At 39.0% G+C, this 22,240-nt stretch overlaps 1 protein-coding gene and 1 pseudogene across 1 annotated transcript in view; one reads left to right on the plus strand and one right to left on the minus strand.

Moving 5' to 3' along the window:
• The window catches only part of MPZL1 (myelin protein zero like 1), a 90,339-nt gene that overhangs the window by 24,013 nt on the left and 44,086 nt on the right, over positions 1-22,240 (plus strand). The gene's annotated exons all lie outside the window — the stretch shown is intronic.
• On the minus strand, positions 11,366-19,073 carry LOC143678896 (bifunctional methylenetetrahydrofolate dehydrogenase/cyclohydrolase, mitochondrial pseudogene; annotated as a pseudogene).

Genomic DNA, 22,240 nt, shown 5'->3' on the forward strand with positions numbered 1-22,240 from the left:
TTGAAGAGTTCCTTGAAAACTATTGCTTTTTTCTTTCTTTGTTTTGTACGTATGTTTTACTATTCAATAAAAAAGTTAAAAAAAAATAATTGTCTGTGCTTTATGGTATAGAATTGGAAGTGTGAGCAATCTTTAGTATTTTATTTTGGAGCAATCCCAAAATTATTTTCTGAAAGTGCCGTTGTGACTTTCAGGGGCTCCCCTGGCTCAACCCCCACCCCCGAAGTGTGGGTGAGCTGACCGCAGACCCACGTGAGTGGTTTGGTTTGGTGCCTCGGCTTTTACAGCACACTGTCAGCCGCTCTCCGGCCCTTTGATCTGTCAGGGATGTGGCTCTGCCTTTGATAATCAAGACAGGCCACCGCTGGTAAAGAATACAACCGGAGACGTTGTGTCAAACGACTTTTATCAGGAGCCCAGTTAAGAGAAGTGATATTTGCATAAGATTGTCAAAGTGCTGTTCAGTATGTGTATGCCTTCAGCGATTGCACGTTTTGTCTTGGCTTAGCTTTGTCCTTGAACCATAGTGCTTTGTCTCCTTACACAGTTGCTTTCTTTAAATTGTGCTGTGGTGGCATGTCTTCAGTTTTTTGTTGTTTTAAGGGATGTCAGGAGAACCCGCTTTATAAAACTCACTATGGCTCCAATATAGGGTACGCTTGCAGACATGACCTCTGCATTATTCACAGTGCCCTAAATAAACATTCATGTGAGAAATCTGTCCTAAACACACAGGCCGGGAAAGCTGGAGGCCACATGCCCTGCATAGCTGTGTTCCAATCTCCCTCCTCAGTACTGATCTTTAATTACAATTTATATTTTCCAAAATTTATTTTAATATATATGTTTGTATGTGTTTATAGTAAGCCACATCAACTCCTTCATCCTACTCAAACTGCGTATGAATAAATAAGTGTAAAGCTGCCTATTATTTCCAGTAGTCAGCTCACAACTGTCGTATTTCCCTATTGCTCTGGCCATGGTTAACTCAGTCTCTCTGTGAACTCGACATGAACAATTGTGAACAGGCTTTACTTAGAGACTGCTTTAGAACACTTTCTCTTTGGAGAAAAGCAGGTCTCGGGGTGCAAGGAGGTAGGGAGGGGGCTCTTTCCATCTTCGAATTCTCGCCTGCCGTGTGGGGGACCAGAGTATCTCGATTCCTGGTCCATGCACTTCCCCCCAAAACGAGCAAACAAACAAGCAAAACTTCAAAAATGGTGCTGCAATAATGGGATACTCACATGGAAAAAGAATGAAATGTGACCCTGCCATGCAGCATAATGGAAAAAAAAAACAAAAACAAAAATCAGAGGTGGACTGGGTGATCTTTCTGTCCTCTACCTGCAGCGCGTTTATACCACATTTCCAACTAGCAGCCAGTCCGCCTGCGTTACTGAATGCAGCTAGGAAGTTTGACGGTGTGACGGCGCTGTGGCAGGTACCGTGATAGTCTGTACCTACGAAAGGTACCTAGGATCTATTTGGAGAGAGCTAAAATACTCATACAGTGAATAGGACCCCCCACCCCCCACCCCCAATTTTTAACTCATTACTCATGGTGTAATTGTTCAGAGAAGGGAGAGGCTGATGTCTGCCTTGATACTTCTCATCGTTCAGAAACACTACATTGCACAGATATACCTAAATGCTCTTGCAGCTGCTTATTTATTAATCAAACACATGTATGGAGCTTACCATAAGCCAGGGGCTGCTCTAATGTATAAATATTACAAATATTAACTCAGTTCATTCTTATAATAGCCCTACAAGGGAGGTTCTATTACTACATTAAATTTACAGAAGAAGAAACTGAGACACAAAGGGGTTTTCCCAGAGGTCACATCATTCTCTGTTGGCTTAGGTGGCCCTGTGGCTTCCATCATGACAGCTTAAATAGCCAGACTCAGAGTTTTTCAGGAAAAAAATTGTAAATACTTTATTAAAAACTTACCTTACTAGGGGGCAATTTCAGATGTGTAAAGCAAGAACTATCATCCATTAGAAAGTATGTCCAAATAAATTCTCCAAGAGTTTTATAAAGATCTCCATAAAAACAGGTCGTTTGCTCACTTCCTCCCTCTGAAATAATTTCACATGTAGACCTTAATAGAAGCCATTATCATGGACCCTTTCCAACAGGAACTGAGCAGTTTTATCCATTTGTTTCATTACACTGATGTTCATTAAATTGTGTGCAAAATCGTATTGGAATAGAAGAGTTTTCAAGAGTAAATATTGGTTTGGTCCTTCCTCGAAGATGGAAAGGGCCCGCTCCCTACCTCCTTCCTGTCACCCAAAAGTAGGTTCAGATGTCGGACTGATGATGGCACCAGGGTATTGAAAGGTGCAGTGCTCACGCGGTGAGGCTGTCTGAGGACAGCGGGGCAGGCTTCCCAAGCAGGTCCGGGGAGAGAATGGCTCGGCTTTTAGTGAGCTTAGGCGGAGAGCCTGGGGTGAGGTTTCCCGCTGGGACCAGGCTCCTTCAGGATTTGAACTTCCACCTGCACCAATGAGGCGTCACCTGGACTTTCTTAGCAGCCTACCCAGGGGGAGGAGGAGTGATGGGGCTTAAAAGCTGTCAGCAGCCAAACATCAAAAACAGACTCTTTATTACAAATATATTTTTAAGTGCTTATCACTGTTTATGTTATGGAGTGAAGCTATTGTCTCAGTAAACACCATGTCATGTTAATCTATGATCGGGAATAGAAGTGTCAGCAAAATCGAATGTCAGGAGTATTTTTGGAACTTTGGACACAAGATCGTATCCTGTGTCTCTTTCAAAAATCCTGCCTGAAAAAAAATGTGACATCTCTAATATGTTTGGATCAGCACTGCTGCTGAAATATTGGGTGGTGTTTGGGTTACTGTGGGCATTTTTAGTTTTATTTTATTTATTTATGTTTCCTTATTAGTCACCACCTCTTTTCTTTTTCTTTTTAAGAATTTTTATGGTGATAACATACAATATGACATTTTCCATTTTAACCATTTTCAAGTATACAATTCAAGGTGTTAATTACACTCACAATGTCCTGCTGCCCTCGCTGCCACCCATTACCAAAACTTCTCCGTCACTCCAAGCAGAAACTCTGTACCCATGAAGAATTTTTAGTTTTATTTTGATGGCAGTCATTATTTCTAAGGTTTATTGCATCCTTTTAGTGCTTTATTAAGCAGATATTCAATAAATAGAACTCTTATCTTCAGATTTAATACATAGGACTCTTATTTTACTGTACATACCTGGGGTTGTAGGTTCTGAGACAGGTGTTGAGAGGTGGGATCAAATTTGAGTAAAATCCAGAGTATCAGTTGCCAAAGAACTGGGAGAGACTGGGAAACAATTATCAAGAGATATATTATAGATAAACAGACAGTTGGAAAACAACACCTTTACCTTTCACAATTAAAAAAACTAATAATATAAAGACAGTATCCACATAGTTTATTTCTCACAGTTCTCCTGCCAAATGAACATTTTTCAAGAATATGCCATATGCACAGATAAGAAGAAACATGCAAAATGTTTTAAATGATGCACAACGAAATCCAGCAGTGTAAAAGAATTCATGTGAACTCTTGCGCTCACTGTTTCACAATTTTTTGAGATAATCCTGATTACAGGTAAGTTTATTCTTTTTAATTAAATGTTTGTTTCAAGCGTACATCCACGTGGACTACTGTGTTTCTTTAATCGTTTATCAGTCCATTTTTTCACATTTTAATATCTCTTACACTTGCTGGTGAGTCATAGCCAGCATTTTCGTTTCCTGGTAGCACATTAAAGTAATGTGCCTCACCATCACTGGTACCTTGGATTTAATGAAATATGTATATATACATCTATCTTTAAAAGTCTTCAATATAAGTTCCTTATATTTAGAAGAGATATCCACAGTTCGACCACAAGTCAGAGAAAACTTGACAGAAATAGAGCAACCTTGAAGGTGAAATGGAAGTTGACCGGATATGAGTGAATGGGTTGGGGGTGAGGAAGGGGTGGGGCCAGGAGACATTCCTGACTAAAGGAGTGGCATGAATAAAACACATTGTTGTTAAAGAGTGTGCTGTGTTGGAGGAAGGGCTGGAGGATCAGTGTTGGAGACAGGAAGGTTCTGGGGTGAGATGGGGGAGCGGTCAGCTAGCTGGGAATGAAGCTTCCAGCCAGTCTTTGAAGGGCTCTGTGTGTCGGGCAGGGGAGTTGAGGCAGAATTGGGATGCCCATGCAGCTTCGGAAAGCAGCTCTCTCCAGTCTGCATGAGCAAGGGGAGTGGATAGCACTGGCATAGGAAATAAAAGACTGTAGATAGTGTGGGACTTCAGAAAAATCTGTGATACAGAACCCTCCAAAATGGAAGCGGGGGGGGGGGTGCACCTGATTGCAACTGGACAGTGTAAGAGGATGGAAGGCAGAACGTTAGCAAGTGGCTATGACCTTCTTCACCCTTTTGTGAGTGGAGTTGGGGTTCTGTGGCCTGTTTTGGAAACTTATTCCTGGACTACCTTCTGACAAGCTTGGTGAAAAATGGGGAATGGCTCTGAGAGGGCTGTTTTAATCCATTTGGATGGAAATTTAAGATGGTGTGCTGGTTTGAAAGGATGTATGTCCCCTAGAAAAGCCATGTTTTAATCTAAATCCTATTTCATAAGGGCAGAATGATCCCTATTCAATACTGTATGTTTGAAACTGTAATCAGATCATCTCCCTGGAGATGTGATTTAATCAAGAGTACTTGTTAAGCTGGATTAGGTGACGACATGTCTCCACCCATGTGGGTGGGTCTTGAGAAGTTTCTGGAAACGTTTTGGAGAATGAAAGAGATTCGGAGAGAGCAGAGAATTCTGCAGCACCACGAAGCAGAAAGTCTGCTAGCCAGTGACCCTTGGAGATGAAGAAGGAAAACACCTCCCAGGGAGCTTCGTGAAACTGGAAGCCAGGAGAGAAAGCTAGCAGATGACGCCCTGTTCGCCATGTGCCCTTCCAGCCCACAGAGAAGCCTAGATTGTGTTCGCCATGTACCTTCTCACTTGAGAAAGAAACCCTGAACTTCACTGGCCTTCTTGAGCCAAGGTGTCTTTCCCTGGATGCCTTTGATTGGACATTTCCATAGACCTGTTTTAATTTTAAGGACATTTTCTCAGCCTTAGAGCTGTAAACTAGCAACTTATTAAATTTCCCTTTTTAAAAGCCATTCCATTTCTGGTATGTTGAATTCCAGCAGCTAGCAAGCTAGAACAGATGGTGACATAGAAGAATTAGGGATTTCTAAACTGTCTGTTTTTTTCCCTAAGGGTCATGCATTTTTAATTTTCTCTAGCATGTAACTTCTGGTAGGGGAAACTTTCATTTAAAAAAAAAGGGAAAAGAAAAAAATTAAAAACCAACATTTGGGAATTTCAGCCTTTATAGGAGAAGTTTGTTCAATTTGGGTCTCTAAACAAAAGAGGCACAGAAATTGTGTTTATAGGAGAACTACTAAGAGAAAGATATATAAAGAGTTAGTGATAAGGCAAATGGGAAAAGGTTAATGTAACTGATTTTATATAGCATGAAAGAAGTTAAACTGATATTCCTGTAACTTCAGGGTAGTTTTAGCACTCTCAACCATCTTCAGTCCCTGAGCATGTTTTTCTGTATAGAGCCCTACATTGATAACACAATAGAATAGTCTAAATTGATAGTTTCTTAAAATTTTTCTGATTTTATTTCACTTCTAGATTTTTAAATAGTACTATATTTTGAATGGTACAAATTAACATAGTTCAAAAATTATGTTACATTGTGAAAAAAATCTTCCTTCTTTCCCCATTCTCCTTACTGAGGATACCTATGTTAAAGTTTTTTTGTCTTCTGACCTAAAAGCAAATCCATAATTGATAGTGTCCCATACATACCATCTACAACTTACCTTAAAAAAAAAACAGAAAACTGCTTTATTGAGATATTATTCACATACCATGAAATTTATCCTTTATAGTATAGAATTTAGTGGTTTTTAGTAGACTCACAGAGTAGTACAGGCATCACCACTGTCTTAATTTTGGAAATTTTTTATTATATCCAAAAGAGACTCATACCCATTACCAATTACTCTCCATTCCCTATTCCCCTCAGTCCCAGGAAATCAATAGTCAGCTTTCTTTCTCTATAGATATGCCCAGACATTTCAAGTAAATGGGATCATGTAATAAATGGCCTTTTATATTTGGCTTTTTTCAATAAGCATGGTGTCTTAAGAGTTCATCCATGATATAGCATGTGTCAGCATTTCATTCCTTTTTATGGCCAAGTAATATTCCCTTGTATGGATATACCACCTTTTGTATGTCCATTCATCAGTTCTCTTGAATATATACTTAGGAGTAGAATTGCTGGGTCATAGAGTTCATTTGAGGAACTGACAGACTAGTTTTCAAAAGATTGCACCATTTTACATTCCTACCAGAAATGTTTGAGGGTTCCAGATTCTCAGATCCTTGCTGACAGTTGCTATTGTCTGTCTGCTTTATTTTAGCCGTCTTAATGGGTGTGAATTGATATTTCACTGTGGTTTGGTTTGCATTTCCCTAATGACTAATGATATTATCTTTTTATATGTTAATTAGCCATTTATCTGTTTTGGAGAAATGTCTACTCATATCCTGTGCTCATTTTTTAATTGTGCTGTTTCCTTTTATTGTTGAGTTGTAAAAGTTCTTTAAATATTCTGGAAACAAGTCCCTTATCAGTCAAATTATTTGCATCTATTTTCTTCCATTCTGTAGGCTGTCTTTCAGTTTCTTGATGGTATCCTTTGAGGTACAAAAGTTGTTAATTTATCAATTTTAGTTTTGTTGCTGTTATTTTTTATATCATATCTAAGAAACCATTGCCTAATAAAGAGCATAAAGATTTATTCCTGTTTTCACTAAGAATTTAATAGTTTTAGCTCTTACATGAATAGGATAAACAAAATATGGTATTGTCATGTAGTAGAATACTGTTCAGCCAAAAAAAAGAAATCAAGTTCTGATACATACTATAGCATGGATGAACCTTGAAAACATTATGCTAAATGAAATTTAGCATTTGTATATGCTGTGTCTACTACATTTTGAGTTGAATTTGTATGTGCTGTGTCTACTACAGCTTGATTTTTTTCACTTAGTAATATGTCTTGGAGATCAGCCATCCTAATGGGTATTGTGCTGGTTTGAAAGGAAGTATGCCCCCTAGAAAAGCCATGTTTTAATCAAAGTATCATTTCATAAAGGTAGAATAATCTCTATTCAATACTGTATGTTTGAAACTGTAATCAGAACATGTCCTCGGATGATGTGATTTAGTCAAGAATGGTTGTTAAGCTGGATTAGGGGATGACATGTCTCCACCCATTTGGGTGGGTCTTGATTGGTTTATTGGAGTCCTATAAAAGAGGAAATATTTTGGAGAATGAGAGATTCAGAGAGGGCAACACTACGAAGCAGAGAGTCCACCAGCCAGCGACCTTTGGAGATGAAGAAGGAAAACGCCTCCCTGGGAGCTTCATGAAACCGGAAGCCAGGAGAGAAAGCTAGCAGATGATGCCATGTTCATCATGTGCCCTTCCAGATGAGAGAGAGAAGGCCTGACTATGCTTGCCATGTGCCATTCCACTTGAGAGAGAAACCCTGAACTTCATCGGCCTTCTTGAACCAAGGTATCTTTCCCTGGATGCCTTAGATTGGACATTTCTATAGACTTGTTTTAATTGGGACATTTTCTTGGCCTTAGAACTGTAAACCAGCAACTCATTAAGTTCCCCCCTTTAAAGGCCATTCCGTTTCTGGCATATTGCATTCTGGCAGCTAGCAAACTAGAACAGGTATGAATTGATAGCAATAATGTGATGGTTGGAGTCATGTGATGGTACCCAGTTGTCTGTTCAGGCAAGCACTGGCCTGGACCATTGCTGCAAGGACATCATGGGTCAGTTGATTGCATATATGGTTGGTTGCATCTACTATCAGCTAAGGGGAGTATCTTCTGCAATGAGAGAATCTAGTCAATTTGATGTAATCTAATCTGTTGGATGTAATCCAGTCAGCTGGATATAATCCAATCTGTTGAAGACTTAAGGGAGAGGTGACAATTTCAGCAGTCAGAAGAAAGAACTTTTTCCTCTACTTTAGCCAGCAGGCCTGCTTTACAGAATTTTTACTTGTACATTCCACAGGTGCAGGAGACACTTTCATAAAACCTCATATTTACAGTTATCTCCTATTCATTCTGTTTCCTAGAGAACCCGACTGATACAACTTTGGTATCGGGAGTGGTTCTTGAGAAGCAGAATCTTAAAAATGGGTTTTTGTAATTGGTTTTCTACTTTGATTAGATGTAAAGTCACTGATGACTCCATTTTCAATAATTAAGATGGCACTGGAAGTCTATGGCATGTACTGGCCATACAGATACACAAAGTGTCACCATTTGATTCTCCTAATTATACTCTTCTATGAGGCAAGCCTCTGGGTGACAGGGTTTTTGACACCTTAAAGAAGTTTTGTGGAGTTAAGAGGCATAATGATGTTGGCTGGTTGTTCTTAGATCTGCTAGTTCAGTTATGAAAGAAAGGGATGAGCTGAAGGTTTCAAATCTGTAACTTAAATGCCATATGAAGGAAATTAAAGTTTCTTTGTGTGCCCTGAAAGAAAATCTTTTTTTTATTAATTAAAAAAAAATTAACTAACAAAACATTTAGAAATCATTCCATTATACATATACAATCACATAGTTGTGATTCTTAATATCATCACATAGTTGCATATTCATCAATGAAAGAAAATCTTATTTCCTGTGGTTGCAGATTTGAAATCTCTGAAAACTGAACCCAGGGCATCATTGTACAAGTAGTATTTACAACGTAAATTAAATTGTCAACGTTGTTAAAGTAAGGGCACTGATAAGGAAAGAATGGGATCCTGAAAGTTGAAACGGGGACATATTGATTGATAATGCTGGCAGAGAAGACATTGAAATCCTGGATTCTTTTGAGTCTTTGCTAGATAAACTTTGCAATGATCTGCCCTGGGCAAACAACTGCCCCACCTCCAGCCTGCCCTGAGGAAGCAACCACCCAATCTCCAGTCTGTCCTGAGGAAACAGCTGCCCCACCTCCAACCTGATTTGAGGAAACTGGTTGCTAACCTCCAGTCTGCCCTGAGGACTCTGCCATCCAACTTTCTCCATCTAAAGAGATTAACCCTTTAGTAACTGCTAACCCTGTAACCAGCCCTCACTCCTCTGTCTGGGTGCCCTCACTGCTGTCTGGAGAGATGAGTCTTGTGATGTGTACAGCTACCAAGTTGAGAAGGGATGGAGTGATGGTTGGGTTCATGTGGCAGCTTGGCCAAGTGATGGTGCCCTGTTGTCTGGTCACGTAAGTAGTGGCCTGTCCATTGCTGCAAGGACATTTTGTGAACTTGAATCATCAATCAGTTGAATGCATCTGTGGCTGATTGTATCTGTGATCAACTAAAGGTATCTTCCACAAGGAGAGAATCCAGTCAGTTGAACATAATCTAATCACCTAGTTATAATCCAATCAGTTGAAGACTTTTAAGAGAGAGGACAATTTTAGCAGTCAGAATAGAGAGCTTTCATCCCTCCTTCAGCCAGCCAGTCAACCTCTCCTGGGAATTCATCGACCTTCATCGTCATTTCAGCTCATGGCCTACTCCATGGAATTTGGACTCCTACCTCCCCACAGTTACATGAGATACTTTTATAAATCTCATATTTACAGATATCTCCTGCTGGTTCTGTTTCCCTAGAGAACCCTAACTAATACAAATACTAAAGAACTTCCTCAGTTTTTCTTGTGCTCCATAGCATTCCCTTATGTGAATATAACATAATTTATATAATTAATCCACCATTGATGGAAATTTACATAATCATTTACATTTGGAAATTTTTTCAAAATGTTGTTGTGGGTTGGAAAGTTATTTTATATGAGCTTCCTCAAAATGGCAGTTTCAACAATTTGACAGATTTTGTTGTTCCTTGCCATCCAGAGGTTTCCAAGTTAATGCTAATCCTCAGGAAAGAATGACCTCAAAGAGTTTTTTCAAGAGATTTCACTTCATTAAATATTTTGATAAAATCAGGAGGCAGAAGGTTCTTTCAGCTAGTTCCCTGGAGAATACCTAGAAAAATTCTTTTGGAGGAACAAGGTGCTCTAAAATTTTTTTGAATATTTTAAATTATACTTAGTTACAGATGACTTGATAGCATATGTTCTCCTTTTCCTTTTTTTTTTTTTTAATTAAAAAGGTTTTAATCAGAAAAGTCTGGTTAAATTCAGTATTAACTCATGCTCTTAAAAACCTTTTTAAAAAACCAGCAGTTTCAAAGAGAAAAGCAAGTAGCTACTGATAAGTCTTTGGTGGAAAAAGAAGTTGCCTACTTAAACAAGTTCTTGTTATTATCAAGCCCAACTCTATCAGGGTTTTTTTTTGGCTTTTATATTGTATCAGTTTTATTTTTAAAATATATACATTTCAAGATGCAGCAAAGAAAACATACATACACTCTTTAGTCATAAAAAATTTAACAATTAAGTTTAAAGATATGGCAAAAGCCAAACCTAACAACACACATAAGTAATTTATAACACAGGCCTTTTCAATCCCAGAAAACTAACATGGGGAGAGCTCACTGAATGGTAACATACATAAAATGAGAGCTAATAACAGAATCCTAAACATTTTCCCAGCGACTAAGCCACAAATGGCAGTTTAGGAATACTATTAGCATGTAGTTTTTCTTCTTTCCCACCCAATTGTTTTATTTAGATAAATCTGGCTATCGATGAAAAAATGTATCAACCTGGGTAATTTTTTTCTTACTCAGAGTAATTGCTAGTGTATCTTTCCATTTACCGTTCCCTTAATTTTCTGTGGCAACATTTTCCCTCTGGTTTGACCAGTTAAACTCAACAGGTTTGGAACCTAATGTAGGTATTAACTCTTATTGTTGTAGCACTTGGGAAATGCAATCCTAGAAACGGCACATTTTAACAGCTGCAGTGATCTGACGAAGTTAAGCATCCATTCGCAATGTGTCAGTGCCCTGTTGTTGAATGGCTTGGGACCAAGAGAATGATTGGTCACGTGGCCCAGTAGGATAGTGGCGTGCTCTTGGGTAAGAGCTATTTGTGCAAACACCCATGAATTTAAGCTTTCAATAAATACAAAGCACTATTTTAAACCATTTCAGTACAGTAAAAAAATACTGCATTTCTATTGGCCTGTTTTGCTTCTTGAAGTGGCTTGGAAGGCTGTTCGTAAAAGACAAGATAAAACGGTTAATTGGTTGCTACTCCAAGCTCTTTAGACTTCAGCCTTCCTGCTCCTCAACCCTTAGCAGCTTTTTTGAGCAATAATGGCATTCTTCATCAACACGGCTCCTGTCTCGGGACTGGCCACTGTCATGGGACTCACAGCCCCAGGGACCAACTTTCGTCCTGTCTTTTTCAAAGTCCACATCTCCAGCCAGCTTGGGCTTATAGGTTCTGGGATCTTCCACTGTGTTTATTCCCATATCAATGGTTGCTGCTCCTTCCTTGATCGTATCTGCAGTGATCAGACTTGGAATGCCTGCAGCGGATACTATAATATCTGCAAGAATTGTATGTTTCTTCAGCTGTTCTTTGGGAGTGTAGTGATGAGATATTGCAACAGTGGCATCACCTCCAGGACATTCATGCCCCGTTCTGTGTGTAGTAAAATTGCAATGGGCGTTTGAATGCTCTTTAACCTTCTAGCCACAACCACATTCTTCCCTCATGTTGGAATTCCAGGTCGCATAGCTGTTTCTCACACACACCCCCAAGGGTAGTGGGGAGCGTGGAATACTGGTCCAGACACATTCACGCTTCATTAATTACATGAAAGCATCAACATCCTGGTCTGGAGAAACAGCATCGCAGACCTTTCTCTCATCAGTGTGCTCTGAAAGGGGCAGCTGAACAAGGAGGCCATCTATTCTGTCATCATTATTTGGCTTATTGATCAAATTCAACAATTCTTCCTCTGAAATGGAAGCTGGTTTCAGAGTTATTTCACAGATGATTCCCACATCCGTGGCCGCCCGGGTCTCGCGGAGGTCATTGGAGTAACTGGAAGGATTCTGGCCAACCAGAACAACGCTCACATGCGGCTGCCTGTTGCCTGAGGCCACCCGTGCTTGCACCACCTGCTACACTTCTATTTGAGAGAGAGAGAGAGAGTGTGAGCGCGCAAGAGTGAATCACGGAAGTAAGAGGTTGAAAGCAGTGAAACTCAGAAGAGAAGGGAAAGACCAGCAGACCCTGCCATGTGCCTGGCCATGTGGGGGAGGAGCCAAAGATCACTGGCAGCCAGTCTTTGGGGGAAAAGCATTGTCTTGATGATTCTTTGATTTGGATACTTTCTTAGCCTCAAAACTGAAAACTAATAAATTCCCATTGTTCAAGTCAGACCATTTCATGGCTTTTGCTCTGAGCAGCCTAGGAAACTGAAACAGCAGTTGTGCTGGTTTGAAACTGTTCTCTACCCCTTGGAAAGCCATGTTCTTCTAATCCTAACTAGTCTTGTGGGGGCAGACCTACTGTTGGGGTGGGACCTTTTGATGTGACCCTACCCATTTTAGGTGGGCCTTTATACTTTTACTGGAGCCTTGTACGAAGAGAATAAAGGGTAGAAAACAGAGCGCTCAGAGCTGACACAGAGGGCAGAGAGATGAAACTGAGGCACAGGGATCTAGAAATGCAGAAGGAGCTGAGAGAGCCGTTTGAACCAGAAGCTGGGAGGGGACAGCAGATGTCACCATGGGACAGAGAAACCCCCAGACACAATTGCCTTTTCTTGAGTGAAGGTATCCTCTTGTTGGTGCCTTCATTTGGACATTTTTGCAACCTTAGAATGGTAACTTGTAACTTAATAAATCCCCCTTATAAAAGCCAGCCCATTTCTAATATATTGCATTCTGGCAGCTTTATCAAACCAAAATAGTCATTAAGACTAATGGCAAAGCCTATTCCTCCAAGTTCTTTAGCTTCACCCTAACACAGTTCTTGACTAAGAGACAGTTTCTTTTTAGTTTATATGCCACTCAGATTGACATGATGTCACCAAAAGAACTTGGGAATTGAGCGTCAGAGTCAAAAGTCCCTGTTCCAATCTTATTTCTGTTCTTTATAACCTGAAAAACCTAAAAAGTTAATCTTTTTGGGCTAGAGTTTCTCTATCTGTAAAACTAATATGAACTTGAAGATTTTTCAAGCCCATAATAGATTAGAGCAATTAATTGGAAGATGAAGTAGGGGTTGCTGGAGGCAAGCTGCAGTCAACAAAGGTGACATGGATTACCTGATTTGAAAGGGCAGATAGAAAGAAAATAAACTGTATTTATAAAATTCAAAGATAATTCTGGCTGGGAACATCTAGCAGGAGCACATATGCCTACATTACATATCTGAGTAGGCATCACCATTATGTTTCTAAAGTCCATAAAAGTCCTGAGTTACTGTGAATACTTTAAACAGAATACTCTAGTATCTTTTTTTTTCATTTTGATATGATTTCATACTTAAGGAAAAGTTGCAAAAGAATACAAAGAATGCCTTGTACCCTTCACCTGGATTCCTCAAGTATTAACATTTTATTAAATGTGCCTAATCTGTCTTTCTCCTCTCTCTTCTCTTCTTTCTCAGTTTCTTGCACATTTGAGAATAAGTTGGAGAAATGCTGCTGCCTATCTCTCATACGTATTTCCTTAAGAGTATCTTCTTACGTAATCATGTGTAATTATTAAAATCAGGGAATTAATATTGATGTAGGACTGTTATCTCATATTCAGACTTTATCCGGATGTTGTCAATTGTCCCAAGAATATCCTTTATAGCAAAAGAAGATCGAGAATCATGTGTTTCATTCAGTTGCCATGTGTTCTAGTTTGCTAGCCACCGGAATGCAATATACCAGAAATGGAATGGCTTTTAAGGAGGGGAATTTAATAAGTTGCTAGTTTACAGTTCTAAGGCTGAGAAATTGTCCCAATTAAAATAAGTCTATAGAGATGTCCAATCTAAGGCATCCAGGGAAACATACCTTGGTTCAAGAAGGCCAGTGAAGTGCAGGGTTTCTCTCTCGGCTGGGAGGGCACATGGCGACGTCTGCTAGCTTTCTCTTCTGTCTTCTTGTTCCATGAAGCTCCCCAGCAGCGTTCTTCTTCATCTCCAAAGGTCCCCTGGCTGGTGGACTCTGTGGTTCTTTCACCATTCTGTTGTGGTTCTGCAGCTCTCTCCTCGTTCTCAAGAGGCAATCTGTCCAAATGTCTCCTTTTTTTATAGGATTCCAGTAAACTAGTCAAGACCCATGTAGAATGAATGGGTGGAGACATGTCTCCATCTAATCAAGTTTAATGCTCACAGTTGATTGAGTCACATCTCTGTAAAGATATCCTCATCAAATTTCCAACCTACAGTACTGAATAGGGATTAGAAGAAACAGTTGTTCCCACAAGATTGATTAGGATTAAAACATGGCTTTTCTGGGGCACATAAATCCTTTGAAACTGGCCCACCATGTCTCTTTAGTCAGCTTTAATCAGAAACATTTCCTGAGTCCTTTTTTCCCCCCTATTTTTTTGGAGGGATGGGCGGAGGTACATGTTCCAGGAATCGAACCTGGGTCTCCTGCATGGAAGGCGTGCATTCGAGTCCTTTTTTTTTTTCTTTCTTTCTTTTCATAGCATTGACATTTTTGAAGAGTACAGGTCAATTATATGGCAAAATGTCCCTCATTGAGGTTTGTCTGATAATTCAGGTTATTCATGCATGGCAGGAATACACAGAAGTGATGTTCTGTTCTCAGTACATGCTGGAAGGAGGCACGCGTTGTCGATTTGTTCTGTCTCTAGCGATGCTGACTCAGATCACTTGGGTGACGTGGCATCTGCTGTGTTTCTGCACTGTAAAGTAAATCTTTTTCCACTTGTGTTTTAGTAAGTACCTTGTGGAGAAGTCCTTTGATACTATATAAACATCCCTTTTCTCAAACTTTCACTTGTATTATCTTCTTATGAACACAGAAGAAAATTAACATATAAGATCTTTATCAAAATGGTGTGATGTTAAAAAATAACTTCAAGGAGGACGTGGCAGTCATCTCACAAATATAATAATGTGCTACCAATCATTTCAGACAAATTAGGTATATGCAATGCTTTGTTAGTTAATGTGTAAGTTTATAAATATAAAAATGATTTGGTCTGTTAAGTCATTACTTTCAAAAGATTTAGAGATGAGTCACTCAAGGACATTTTCCCTTTTGGTCCAGCATCGAGGCAGAAATGAAACAGATAAAAATCCTCTGGGTGAAAAAAAATTCTTCCAAGTTTCTCTTTCTCTCCCTCCTTTTTCTGTGTGCCTTCACATCTCAACCAAAAGTCCAATTTTTAACCATACCGACGTGCTAAAAAATCTCGTGCTTTTCTCTCCAAAATGCCCCTCTGATCTGTCTTGATTCTTTTCATAATTCCAGTTAAAATTCAAGTTCATCTTCTAAAAACCACTCCCTGGCTCCTTTACTTTTCCAACTTCAACTCTAATTAAGTACGTATAGTCTATTGGACACTTTAGAGGGGAAGCTCTTTAGTGGAGGGAAGATAAGATGGTATAAATAATAAATAATGCAGACAAGGTAGCATTTAACCTCTCTTTCAAAGGCCATTTCACTGCGTCCTCCACTGTGGTCGGAGCCTGCGTACTGTAAGCACGTGGTGTTGTGTGCACCCTCGTGTGTGTGCACGTAGATGAGATTGCATCCTCCACAGAACCTAGCACTTGTTAGATATCCCATAAATCAGTTGTTTAATTGACACTATTATATATATATTTTCTCTCTAATAAGCCATCATCTGAACAGGAATGGAGAGATGTTTCTATCCCTTTCTCACATTTTCTTTCCTGTCCAGGGGTGATCATTTGCACCCTTTCTGGCACTGATAAATTGGTGCTGACACACGTGGGCTTTTGTGCCAGGCTTTTAAGAACCAGAGAGAGTTTGACTGGCGTTAGGCACCCATTTAAGGGCAAGTTGACTTCATTAATGTATTTTAGAAAGAAAAATGTGCTTGTACATTTCATGAGCCATAACTTCACGTTACAAGCATCCTAAAGATTTGGTTGTTATCTCTGTTCACTTCTGAGCACTCTCTGAGCACCAGAAAAGGCTCTCGGTGCTGAACACACGAAAGTGCCCTCTGCAAGGTCTTCTTGGATAATTGCATCGCAGTGTCTAGTAGAGAAGGTGAGCTGTATACCAATACCTACATAAATCCTGTAAAGTTCAGAGTAGAGAGAATTTGCTTCTCCCTTGAAGGTGGCTTCAGAAGGAGGCAGCCATAGAGACATGGCTAAAAAATATTGAGTAGTTGGACTGCAACAGTGGAGGACTTTGCTTAAGTTGTCTTTTTGTGGAATCTTGAAATGAGTTCAGAGGTGGGACTTATTCCCAGCAGATGAAGACAAACAGCACGTGCCCAGAAGCCTGCCCAGTGCGTGGCATGTTGAAGGAAGGGAGAAGAAGGTGGTGAACAGCGCACCAGTAATACCCCTTGCCAAAGGTAAAGCAGGAAAAGGGGCATGTTGCTTTGAATAGCCCAGTGTATCATGCTGAGGATTGTGGACTTCATGAAGCAATGGAGGGGACTTCAAACTGGATTTTACACAGGAAATAGGCATGGACAGATTTGCATTTAACTAGGAATCCGCCCTAAGGTAGTGGGCACAGCTCTAAAAATATTCACAGCCCTAAAAAGGGTGAAGTATTTCCTTCCCCATTTAATGCCATCTCCCCCCACCCCTGTGTGGTTAGGGTGCGGTGAACCTGTTTGTCCAGCTTCAGACTGCTATGGCAGCAGACTCTGGTTTTACATCCCTGTAGAGAACTTGAACTTCTCAAAACCAAGCAGTGGTTTTTAGGCTGTGTTTTGTAGAACACTAGGGGATTTTGGCACCTGTGCTTTAGAGTTTCTAAGACTTTGGTATGCATATCATTTTGTTCCTAAAGTTTATTTTTCACCATTAGAATCAGAATAAATAACAACATGCAAACTTAGGGAGGGTTATTCAAGTTGCCAGTGCATTCTGCAGAATAAAGCTGATTTTTATCAATTCTGTGTATACGTTTGTTTTGGTTTGTTAATACTGCCAGAAAGCAATATATATACCAGAAATGGGTTGGCTTTTTTTTTCTTTTTTCACTTAAACAGTTTCTTCTTGTTATGCTTTGGTTTTTTTCATGCTGTATGGCGGGGTCGCATTTAATTCTTTTTCCATGTGAGTATCCTTTTATTGCAGCACCATTTGTTGAATTTTTAGTTTTTTTTTGTTTTAGTTTTGGGAAACTGCACGGGCCAGGAATCGCAGCTGGGTTTCCCGCATGGCAGGTGAGAATCCTCCCCCTGAACCACCTGTGTACCCCCCTTAAACAATTTTTAATTGTTAAATATACAATATATACAAAGAAAAGAAAGAAAAAGCAGTGATTTTCAAAGTACACTTCAACAAGTAGTTGCAGAACAGATTTCATAGTTTGTCATGGGTTACCATTCCACTATTTCAGATTTTTCCTTCTAGCAGCTCCAAAACACTGGAGGTTAGAAGAGAGATGTGTGTGTGTGTGTGAAAATAACATGTATTCAAAAAAGAAATAAATTTCAAAGCAGGTTACAACTCCACAATTTTAGGTTTTTACTTCTAGCTGCTCTAAGATACTTTTAAAAATCTTGACTAAAAGAAATATCAATATAATGATTCAGCAGTCGTACTCATTTGTTAAACCCAATCTTCTCTGTATGACTTCGCTATCACCTTTGATCTTTCAGCTACTTTTTAGGGTATTTGGGCTATTCCCATTCTAAGGACTATCAATAATATGGGATAGGGGGATGGAACTAGTTGATGTTCTAGAAGGGCTGGCCCCTCTGCATTTCAGGACTTACCTGGTCCAGGGACCCATCTGGAAGTTGTAGGTTTCTGAAAAGTTACCCTAGTGCATGGAACCTTTATATAACACCCCTAGGTTTTATTTAGGATTGACAGGAATGGTTTTGGTTGGGTTGGCTTTTTTTTTAATTTTAATTTTAACATTTATTCCCTCTATTATTTATTAATTTTTAAGCCATATGTTTTACTCATCTCTACATAAGGTAGATAAAAGAAGCATCAGACACAAGGTTTTCACAATCACAGAATCGCATTACGAAAGCTATATCATTGTACAGTCATCTTCACGAAGCATGTCTACTGGAACACACTTCTACATTTCCAGGCAGTTCTGTCCAGCCTCTCTTGGGTTGGCTTTTATAGAGGGAATTTATTAAGTTACAAGTTTACAGTTCTAAGGTCATAAAAATGTCCAAATTAAGGCATCCAGAGAAAGATACCTTGACTCAAGAAAGGGCCAGTGAGGTTGTGGGTTTCTCTGTCAGCTAGGAAGGCACATGGTGACATCTGCTAACTCTCTCCTGGCTTCTCCTTTCAGAAGTCTTCCATGAGGGTGTTTTCCTTCTACATCGCCAAAGGTGTCTTGTTTGTGTCAGCCCTGAATCTTCTTCCAAAATGGTTCCCTCTTAAAGGACTCCAGTAAGCAGCCCCAACTTGACACATCTCCATGGAAACCACCTACTCATAAGGTCCCACCCACAATTGGCTGGGTCACGTCTCCATGGAAACAGCTTAATAAAAAATATCCCACCCAACAATATTGAATGAGGATTAAAGAACTTGGCTTTTTGTGGGTATAAAACAGTTTCAGACCAGCACAGCATTTAAGCTTATAAATGTATTAATTGTTTAGGAAGGTAGTAGAGCATCATCCTAGCCTTTTGACAAATTCATGACTATGTGAGGACACTAATATGAACTGTACGAGTGAACATACATATGCACGCAGTTAATCAAATGCCGGACAAGGCTCATCTGGTTTGGAAGTGTTCTTATTGAATAATAGTATCATACTGGCTGAAGTCCCAATGTCTTCTTGAAATGCTGTATCATGGTTGCAAGTTTAGAATCACCCAGGGAGCTTTTAAAAATCTTGATGCCCAGGTCACACCCTCAGCCAGTGAAATCAAAATTTCTGAGGGTGAAGATGGGACTCAAGCATCAGTACTTTTTTTTTTTTAAACTTTTTTTATTAATTAAAAAAATTAACAAACAAAACATTTAGATATCATTCCATTCTACATATACAATCAGTAATTCTTAATGTCATCACATAGTTGCATATTCATCATTTTTTAGTACATTTGCATCGATTTAGAAAAAGAAAAAGACAACAGAAAAAGAAATAAAATGATAATAGAGAAAAAAAAGACTATACATACCATACCCCTTACCCCTCACTTTCATTTACCACTATTTCAAACTGAATTTATTTTAACATTTGTTCCCCCATTATTTATTTATTTATTTATTATTATTTTTAAAGTAATTTACATAAATACATTTATTCCAACAAAATGAGTAAGTTCTTAGCTGACATTTGAAAATAACTGGTGAATATATATTTTTTTATTAATTAAAAAAAATTAACAAACAAAACATTTAGAAATCATTCCATTCTACATATATATATAATCAGTAGTTCTTAATATCATCACATAGTTGCGTATTCATCATTTCTTAGTACATTTGCATCGATTTAGAAAAAGAAATAAAAAGACAACGGAAAAAAAAATAAAATGATAATAGAGAAAAAAAAACTATATGTACCATACCCTTACCCCTCGCTTTCATTTACCACTATTTCAAACTGAATTTATTTTAACATTTGTTCCCCCTATTATTTATTTTTATTCCATATGTTCTACTCTTCTGTTGATATAGTAGCTAAAGGGAGCACCAGACATAAGGTTTTCACATTCACAGAGTCTCATTGTGAAAGCTATATCATTGTTCAATCATCATCAAGAAACATGGCTACTGGAACACAGCACTACATTTTCAGGCAATTCCCTCCAGCCTCTCCACTACATCTTGAACAACAAGGTGATATCTACTTAATGCGTAAGAATAACCTCCAGGATAACCTCTCAACTCCATTTGGAATCTCTCAGCCATTGACACTTTGTCTCATTTTACTCTTCCCCCTTTTGGTCGAGAAGTTTCTCTCAATCCCTTGCTGTTAATTCTCAGCTCATTCTAGGGTTTTTCTCAGTCCCTTGATGCTGAGTCTCAGCTCATTCCAGGATCTCTGTCCCACATTGCCAGGAAGGTCCACACCCCTGGGAGTCATGTCCCACGTAGACAGGGGGAGGACAGTGAGTTTGCTTGTTGTGTTGGCTGGAGAGAGAGGCCACATCTGAGCAACAAAAGAGGCTCTCTTGGGCGTGACTCTTAGGCCTAAATTTTAAGTAGACTTGACCTATCCTTTGTGGGGTTAAGTTTCATGTGAACAAACCCCAAGACTGGGGGCTCAGCGTATAGCTTTGGTTGTCCACACTGCTTGTGAGAATATCAAGAATTCAACTTGGGGAGGTTGAATTTCTCCCCACTCTCACCATTCCCCGAAGGGGGCTTGCAAATACTTTTCCAGTCACTGATCAAATCATTCTGGGATTCATTGGGGGATCACTCTGGACAAACCAACAAAATCTCATGTGCTACCTGAGATTCCAAGTACTTATGACATTTAATCAAACTATCTACATGAGTTATATTAGGAAATGCTCTAGTCAAAATCTAAATTTTGTAACAAATAAACATTTTTTGCTTTAGTCTCACACATAAGGTGACATTTTAAAGTATTAATTATCATCTATTTTCAGCACCCTGCAATGACATTCCTTTGTTCTTCCTCATACAAAAACATTTTTAAAATTTGTACATTGTACATTTCACTATTATTATACATTCTAGGCGTTCCTAGATTATACCATCTTGATCTTTACCATCTATCTTTCATTCTGATTTCATTTATGTCCCCAGCCCTCCTCCCTCTATCATTCTCACATGCAGCTTCATTCAGTGTTTTAACATAATTGTATTACAGTTAGGTAGTATTGTGCTGTCCATTTCTGAGTTTTTCTATCCAGCCCTATTGCACAGTCTGTATCCCTTCAGCTCCAATTACTCACTATCTTACCCTATTTCTATCTCCTGATGGTCTCTGTTACCAACAACATATTTCAAGTTTATTCACTAATATCAGTTCATATCCGTGAGACCATGCAGTATTTGTCTTTTAGTTTTTGCCTAGTCTCACTCAGCATAATGTTTTCTAGGTCCATCCATGTTGTTACATACTTCATAAGTTTATTCTGTCTTAGAGCTGCATAATATTCCATTGTATGTATATACCACAGTTTGTTTAGCCACTCATCTGTTGATGGACATTTTGGCTGTTTCCATCTCCTTGCAATTGTAAATAATGCTGCTATAAACATTGGTGTGCAAATGTCCGTTTGTGTCTTTGCCCTTAAGTCCTCTGAGTAGAGTACTTTTTTTTAAACTCACTAGTTGATTCCAATGTGCAGCCAAGGTTAAGAACCATTGTGCTGTATTATCATTCTGGGACTTATTTAATGAAAGTTTTGAGTACTTCTTTTCTGACTTACATGTGGTAACTGCGTATGTCTCCTTTTTAATATTTTTATTTTGATATCTTCATGCACCATACAGTCCATACCACCATACCATCAAAGTAGGCAATCAGCGGCTCACAATATTGTCACATAGTTGTGTATTCATCATCATGATTATTTTTAGAACATTCGCATCTCTCCAGAAGAAGAAATAAAAATTAAAATCCATACATCCCATACTCCTTACTCCAGACCCCCCTCTCATTGACTGCTAGTATTGTAATCTACCCAATTTGTTTTTACCCCTTACCCCCCATTATTTATTTATTTTTTCTTATTATTTTACTTATCTGTCCATACCCTGGATAAAGCAAGCATCGGCTACAAGATTTTCATAATCACACAGTCACATTGTGAAAGCTGTATAGTTATACATCTGTCTTCAAGAATCAAGGTTACTGAAACACAGCTCAGCAGTTTCAGATATTTTCCCTCCAGCTACTCCAATACATGATAAACTAAAAAGGGATATCTATATAATGCTTAAGAATACCCTCCAAGATAACCTCTCAACTTTGAAATCTCTCAGCCACTGAAACTTTTTGTCTCATTTCTCTCTTCTTGGTCAAGAAGGCTTTC

The sequence above is a fragment of the Tamandua tetradactyla genome, chromosome 4, assembly GCF_023851605.1.
Source record: "Tamandua tetradactyla isolate mTamTet1 chromosome 4, mTamTet1.pri, whole genome shotgun sequence".
Classification (NCBI taxonomy): Eukaryota; Metazoa; Chordata; class Mammalia; order Pilosa; family Myrmecophagidae; genus Tamandua; species Tamandua tetradactyla.